Below are 8,622 nucleotides of genomic sequence, written 5' to 3'. Positions count from 1 at the left end.
GACGCATAAAGATGGAAGGTGAAGCCGTGACCGCACCTGATATTTCAGCAGTAGTCTATTCTTTCTTCATATACAGTAACTCTTCATGGACACGAGCTAAACTGTAGCATCCATGCATCATCAACCACGAAGATTGTACAGTTGACAGTTGTTCATAAATAAACTTTTTTTTTTTTTTTAAGTAAAAAAAGTAAACGTTGCCTTGGCTATTGCCTTACTGGTTTTGTAGAATTTTTAAGGAATATTTCCTTGTGCAGGATCTTTATTTGCTAATAGTTAGCTGAGGATTAGCACCAAAAAAACAACAACTTTAGATTTGATTTGATAGTGAACTGAAGGTGACACCAGATGTTCCTCCATTTTTACTGTGTATGCCGTTTACCCAATGAGTGTAATTCCAGCAGATTCTGAAGTGGAGAAAAGTAGCCTTGATAGTAGGGAATTGCTTGTGAAAATGACAGAAATGATGACATCCATACGTCACTAATCAAGTCCGTTGGTCAACGTTCAACCTGATTTAACTTGCAACGTGTGTTCAATTGTACGTACAGCCCAAAAACAGTTCTAGAAACTTGCGTAGCTAGACTTTCAAATGCAGAAATGTGCATAAACTTATGTTTATATGGACTTTTCATTGGCAGTGGCCACTTGAATGCACGTTTCAGAGGGAAATGTGTAGGTTGCTGCATAGGGTTAACAGAGGCAGTTAATTTAGTTATGTTTCTTCCTCTTAAAAATTGGTTCTTTGAAGTCTACTTTACCCCATGTGGTAGTGGCAGTTGTAGCATCAGCTCTTCCAGACTGCAACCTGCATTTACAGCACATCCAATATCATCTGCCGGCTCTCCTTGACAGTAAATGGAAGTGCATCACCAAATGGCTGTAAAAGCATCTGGATAAAGGCTTAACGGCTGTCTCAGGAGACTTGAGCGGAAGACATTTTGGGTGCTGTTAAAAGACCTTTTTGCTTTGGCTTTAACTCCACCGATTACTGAGCTTACATTAATATTTTAAGGATCTAACTTGATGCAGCTTTCATGGCCCCACATTGGACAGGATTTTTTTTTTTTACCTTGTAGAGGTTGGCGGCGCAACCAATTTGCACATCTGTCTGTTCTCTGACACAGTAATGTCAGAGAATTATGAAGGGTCACCTTCAGAATAATGACATAAACACAGCCCTCCAGTTGCTTTGAGTGGTCTTTTGAAAGTTGAATGGTTTTTGGGTAGAGCGGGTTGAATAGTCCAGTCCGTCCACTCCAAAGCAATGCTCCTCCAGACGGCTTGAAGTTGTGAACCCTCTACAAGGCCGCCTCTCCTGAGATGTTGTTGTTAGATTATAAAAGCGGGGCCGGATGCTTTCAGCATGGAGCCGGCTGCCTCGCTCTGCTCTCACGGGCTCATTTGTTGAAGGCTGGGATCTTTCTTTTCCCACATTGCTCAAGTGTGTACTTCCTATGTGCATTTGTTGCTAACCCTTCTGCTCAAGTACAATTTCCCTCCTCTCCTAATCAAATAGTGGCATATCTGCGGATGAAAAGTTGGGCCTGTGAGTGCCTATCGGTGGACACTGAGAGGGTCATTGTCTCCCCTTCCGCTGATCCGTGTCTCAACAGACAGCTTTCAGCAAGTTCTCACACAAAAGGCCATGCTGCTCTCCACCATTTGAAGAGGGCAATAGTGCAGAATAAGAAAGTAGAGTGGCCTAAGTATTTAACAGAAGCTCAAAACACAAGAACATGGTCCAATTCCCTTTTTTGTCCTAGAATAGTTAGTGGCAACACTTGAAGACCATACAAAAAATAATAAAAAGACGGTACCAATGTAAAAACTTGGCTTTGTTTTTCTTTTTCAGCGTCCAGGCCATCACAGTTTGAAGGCCATCACAGTTTCTTATTCTTTCAGTTAGTCATGTTTTTGACCCTCTCCCATCGCACAGACAGATCCTTGTTTTTCCGTGTCTTTTTTGAAAACCGAAGCGATGGGCACAATGCTGAAATGCAGCATGATAATCCTCTAATCACCTGAGCATTGGCAGCCCTTGCTTTTATCAGCAGTGGATGTGAAAGCCCCCAGTGCCTAGTGATTACAGCATTTGATCTGGGTAATAATGTCTTCACTGTTGCCCTGCCTAGGACCCAGAGGCAGCAAAACTAATCCACAGTGCATTCTAGTGGAATTGCATTACACAAAGACCACCGGGGTTCTCTACTGAATGGGAGGGGTGGGGACAGAGGGGGTTAAAGGAAAGGGTTGCCATGGAAACAGGCTGCTCTCTCTTTTTCTCTGTCATGAGGATACACAAGTGCACACTCGTAACACACGCACACAAGCACTCCCCCCTGGGACAGATAAATGAAAGGCAGGTTCTGTGTTTGCTTTGAACAGACCCACCAATCTCTGAGCGGGCTAAGCCCCGATAACACCAAGCCTGTACAGTCACCAGCCACTGACAGCAGATAAGGACTCCAGCAGACCAGAGCAGTCATCACCCGACAACAAGGATGAACAAACCTGGGAGACCCGGATTCATTTGGATTAGGCTGGATTGCCACTGCTGCTTCTGATGCTGCTGCCGCTGTGCTCAGACTTCTGATGCTTACAGGAGTTGCTACATGAGAACATGAAGTTGATGTTCAGCCTGTGAAGGGTTTAGTCAAAGGGCTCAGCCCACACTGGTGGGCTGGGTTTTATTTAGATAGTGGGGTCAAGGCATTTTGGAGTTTTGAAAGGCCAAGAAGCAGGCAAAATCTTCCTCTGTGCTGAGGAGACACCTCACACGTTACCATTTGATTTGATTTTATCTCAGGGAAAAACTACCATGACAATATTTAGAGTTTGTTCCAAGTATCCACTAAAATCTACTAATTCAACACTGTGAGTGAACAGACTTTTTTTTTTTAACCAATACCCCGAGAAGAGACCTACATGCTCTTTGATGTTAAGATCAAGACAGCTACAAGTACTTCTTTATTATGTGCATTATGCTAAGATGCTAATTATTTTTCCACACACACTCCACGATTAAAGCACAGCTGGAGGTGTAGAAGCAACACGGCTAATTACAGAGGAAATGGTGATGTTGAACTAAAGTGCTGGGATCTGAATTTCTCCCTGTCCCTTTCTCTCTTTTAATTTACTCTCTGCTGCTCAACGAAATGGAGTAACAGGTCTGTATCTGTCTCTGGCAGCTGTCCTCCTTTAAAAAGCAAACTACTTTATATGTATCATTGACACAAATGAAACACTTGAAATTTTTACATCACAATTAGATTTTTGAGTTTTTGTTGCTACATAAGGCTTTGTTTAACATTTTGTTTATTTTATGTGTTAGAAAAAACCCTTAATCAGTTCTATGCTCAGAAGACCTTTTTTTATTAGGTTTTAGAATAATAACTGAACAAAAAAAAAAAAAATTAATTACATGTACGTCCTCCTATTAATAATTAGACAAAAGCCCAACTCAAAATGCAAGAGCAGGCACAAAAAAACAAGCACAACCCCTGATTTGGGAACTTTAAGCTTTATTTTTTTCAGAGAAACCCTCTTACTAACATAAATAAGGCTTCAGTTGACTCTACTGATCATTTAATGTCTGACTTAACTTTTTCTTGACCTCAGGTAATATCTGACTTCATGTGCTCGCAGAGAGGTTTCATGGTCCCCTGATTCCAAAGAACCTGTCCTTGTCCTGTAGCTGTAAAGTGAGCTTAATTACTATCCAGAATGTTCTAAACTTTATTTGATTTATTTTATCAAATCTGAAAAAGTCTAATAGTCTACTTCTCAATTTCAAATACTTGGTCTAGCCTAAGCGATTAGCTGAAAAGGAATTCCATTCCATTACTATTTTACAACGAAACAGTAACTTTGTGTTAATCATAAAAGGGAACAGAGGTGAAGTTAAGTTTGTGGCTCCTTTTCACTTGTGAAGCTTCACATAGTGTTTCCTTCTAACAGTAACCACTGGTGCCACCTTCAATGAACCACATTTCTCCTCAGATGAAAGAAAAAAACAAAAAAACTGTGGTGTTTGCCCTTCTCCACACAGACGTCATGTTAGACAACCCAGTCTCATCCTAAAATGTGTAGTAGCTACATTTGTCCACATTTTTAGGATGAGACTGGGTTGTGTTAGAGGTTACAGCTGAAATATAGTTACATTTGTTCAGTCAAGAGGACCCAAGTCTTCAGCTTTCTTCAAGAAGGCATTAAACAGTTACAACAGGTTTTAAAAGTATAACCTTTGTGTGCCTGAATAATAAAAAACAGTAAAACGTGTGAATTTTAAATCTGTTTCATGAATGATAACAGCCAACACTTTAATAAGTTTACTAATAAAGTTGCCTCCTTTCATTTAAACAATTTTAAAGTAAAAGAAACATACAAATCTATCATAAAAGAACAAAACTGATTTCTATATATTTGTTTTAAAACAGTTTTTATTCCTGTTCAATCTTTGCAATTTGTTAAGTGCGTCAAAAATATTTATATACCAAAAATATTTTACGACGTTAATAGTAAAAAGTCACATACTACTTTTCAAATAACACACAAAAGCACTAATATTAAACTCCAAAAACGTTATAGACTCCAAATTGTGTTTTATCCCCAAATGAAAGGCACTAATTCACTGGTAAAATGGATACAAATAAATCAAATGAAGGATTTTAAATTTTTTAAATTTTGTGTGAACTGACCCTGAGGAGATGCATCATGTCTGTTCATATTTCCTCGTCTGATGACAGAAAGCATGGGACTCTAATACAATCCTCACAAAGAAAACATTGTTTTTTATTTTATTTTTACTTCAGAACTCTGCAGTCTTCAATGGACGGATGCAGAGAGAGGGGCGCCTGCACTCTATGCTTTGATCACAAGAAGTGCCACTTTTAAGATTTTTTGGAAAGCTCCCATGCCTACAAGCTTAAAGTGCCCATATGACCCGTTTATTCCACCCTCCACTAAATAATTGTGTCATAGATGTGATATTTATTTTTATTTGTGCGACGTTGCAAACTGAATAAACCGTTTGGCACCCAGTTTAGCACCATTTACCAAATTGTGGGAGGCTGAATTTGCTTCCAGTCTCTATGGACCCCCACACACACAGACACACACACACACGCTATTGGTAAGAAAAAAAACGCTTTATTTTTAGTCCTGTTTGGTTCATTGAAGCTCCTGTCATTCCCAATGCCCCTGCTGCGTCTGACAAAAGCAGAACCTTTTTAGATTGGAAAGACGGAGGGGCAATATTTCAGATAGATCTGTTTTTTTGAAAATACATTATGACATAATCATGTTTTCTCCCTAAAAACCCTGGGGAAGTCTGTCTGTCAGATTGCAGTCCTCTTTTGGCTGTCTGGTCTGAACAGAAACAGCAGTTGCGTGTTAATAGAACCCAGAGGCCCTCTGAAACCTTACCCTTTCTGCTTTACACTCTCAGCCAGGAGATTAAAGTCAGGGAAACATTACAGGAGGCTGGATAATTGCCCCTGTGTCTCCAGCAGACAAAAGGCTTCGGCAATTCCCTCAGTAAATTGTCAAGAGAGACTCAAGGATCCTTCAAGGCTGCAGCAAATTGTACAGTGCTGTCTAACAAACTACCAATCTCAGGATATTATGGGGCTTCCATATATCCTTGGACATAATGACAGCTTGCAATGCTGTAATAGAGTGCAGGCACAAGATAGCTTTTGTGAACACACTTCCAATAGAAAAATTACTACCCTGGCCCCTAGTCTGGTCAGGGCTTTTTATTTTCGCTTTTGTTCCCATTTATATTTTGATTTATTCTTCCATCATTTTTATGTTCATTTCTGTTCAAAGCTGAGTGCTTGTTGCTGGCACCAACAGATGATTGCAACCTTTACTCTTCAGCACCACTTGATCCCCCTGACAGGAAAAAAAAAATCTGCAAGCAGTTAATGAGTCGTCTTCCATGCCCGGCGCTAAGGGTGACTACAAATTAACAGAGGCTTTTGTCATGGCTCTATTCTGCTCCATCCTCTTTCCAGCTCTTTCTCTCCTCATTTTTTGCCCCCACTCCCTCCTCTCCGTCATGCCCTTCCCTCTGCTCTTCAATTTTCTCCGTCTACCTGCCTGCTTCACGCTCCAGCAGCACCACTGCAGGAGCAGCTCCTTCTGGCTCTGAGCAGCATTCATTGTCAGCACGATTCATGTTTAGAATTAGCCATTTAATGAGAACAAAAGAAATTAATTGGTGGTTTAGGCCTAATGAGACGTCTGTGAAATTAACAGGCCTCGTCAATGGAAACAAATAAAATCCTTCAGCGTGTTGTTGGGGAGCATTATTGTGACAAAGCTTTTGACACAATGATGAATAGCAGGTCAGGAGAGACCATCTGTGCTTTTTTAAACCCCTGCAGGAGGGGGATGGAATGTGGGCTGGCTTGAAGAGATGGTGATAAAAGAGGGAGAGAGGCAAAAGGGAAGAAAAGGGATGGGAGGAAAGAGGAGGGGAAAAAAGGATCGGGGAAAAAGCTGAGAGAGAAAAAAAACACAAATTCACCAGCTTTATTCATCAGCCTTTAGCATGATACCGCTGTCTAACCATGGTTACAAAGGAAATAAAAAACAAGGATATTAGCATGTGAAAGGCTCTGGGTCTCTCACTATGCGTCCAGAAAGCCAAAGAGCTCTGATTTCGAGGGATATTTAACCTCCATTCAGACAGCAACAAAGGCCTGGCTGTCACGCTGAGAGCAGTGGTTAAGCCTGATTGGGGCTCAGGGGGGAGAGTGGGGGTTGGTGGGAACAGGCAGGATCACAGACCTCATTTGTTCCCCCTCTTTACTTTAGCCTGTCTCTATTCCCACTGAAGAGCGGCGTTTCCTCTCCACACCCCCCTCCTCCCTCACCCCGCCACCATGTCTCTCTCAAAGTTGTAAATGTATGACCTGAGGAATAAATTGGAAGGAGATGAGGAGGCAGCAAAGAGAGGCAATACGTCTCTATCATGTTGGGTGACCTTTATTTACAGAGTGCCCAGCAACATCTCTATCTGTGTTATGCGTCTGCCTGCCTTCCTTCCTCCTTTTTATTTTTTGCTATTATTTTTTAGTGGCTCTGTTTTGAAAGTTGTGGACATTTATCTGCACATCCTCAGCTCAGACAGCGACCCGGCCCCTGCTGTCACTCCCCGGCCACCCAGCGGGGCCGGCCCAGCCCTGCCCGTTTGTGTATCATGGAGAAACTGTTTGCCTTCCTGGGCTGATCAAATAAACAGGACATGTCTTTGGGGGTGGGAGATTGGAGGACTGGGGTTGTTTAGCTCCATGAGTGAAGATAAGGAGTTGTTTGATGGGGAAGAGAGAAACAAGAGCGATTTGGGTCTGCTAATCTGATTTACGCAGAGATGGTCTGGCCATTGCAGGGAGCTGTAATTACAGAGGGATTAGGGACCCCCCCCCCCAATAAGAAAAAGCTGCTAAACTACAGAGAGGAAAGAGATGGATGGCTTTAGATGCCTAAAACTGCTCAAGTGTGGACATTTAGCCAAAGTGGAATTACGGAACTGGTTCGCATGCATTTACACCCTTTTGTTGACACAGTTAGCTTGTTTTCTGTGGCCAAATGTACGGTGGCCTTGAAGTGCGAATTACACCAACAAATCAATAGACGCAAAAATGTATTCCATTAAATATTGGAAATCAAAACAAAATTTCAGAAACCAAAACACAATTACAAAGAAAAATCTTCTTCTTTTGGTTTATTGTTTTAACATTTCATTTAGATTTCTGGAAATTTTGTGTCCTGAAATGTTTTTATGTAAATTGGAAAAGGTGGGTACTATGGGACATCACTGATTGGACGACGTTTGTCCATCATCTCATCCAAAAGTTATGTGGCACCGGATATGCTCCGTACTAATCAGAAAACTTTTGTTAGTGTGAAGACATTTAAAACGCATAAGAAAAAACTCAAACATCAAAAATCAAGCGTCCTCATCCAATCAGCAATGTCCCATGTCTACCCTTTCCTATTTCCTATGTTGTTTGGTTTTATAACATTTTATTTTGATTTCAATTGATTTCAATTGATTTCACTTACTTTCGTTTTCCAGAAGATGTTTTTTTTTTATTACTATTTATTTTTCCTTTTTCCAATTGTTTTTGTGATCTTTAATATTCTTTTGCATCAAGTGATTTGTTGATTGAACTGCAGGGCCACCAAACAATTGTCATCAGAATCCCCTTTGGAGCCTGGGAACATCACAGGAGCATGCTAACATGTTACATTTCCGTTACAATGATTTATGGAGCATTTGGGTAAACATTTACACAACCCATCATTTCAAAGATGATCAATTTCAGCCTTAATATTGGTTTAACTATTTGGCATTAGTGTTGTAAAAGCCACTCTTCTCTTTATATGTCTGTAAATTTGAAAAGCGCAGCTGAATAATTACACTGCCGGAGCCGTCACTTCATCCACAAGAATGACTTGCACGCTTGGCCTCCGTTTCTAAAGTGTGCTTGGCTAATCCACTCATTGCTTTGTGCATTCAATCCTGTGAACCATAGGGCACCCGCTTGGATGCCCGTGCATAAATTACTGCCATGGAACATAAAGTGCTGGGAGGATTTTCCTTAACGA

Source organism: Oryzias latipes, chromosome 6 (genome assembly GCF_002234675.1).
Source record: "Oryzias latipes chromosome 6, ASM223467v1".
Taxonomy (NCBI): domain Eukaryota; kingdom Metazoa; phylum Chordata; class Actinopteri; order Beloniformes; family Adrianichthyidae; genus Oryzias; species Oryzias latipes.
The sequence above is the reverse complement of the archived record's forward strand: the minus strand, read 5'-3'. Positions refer to the sequence as shown.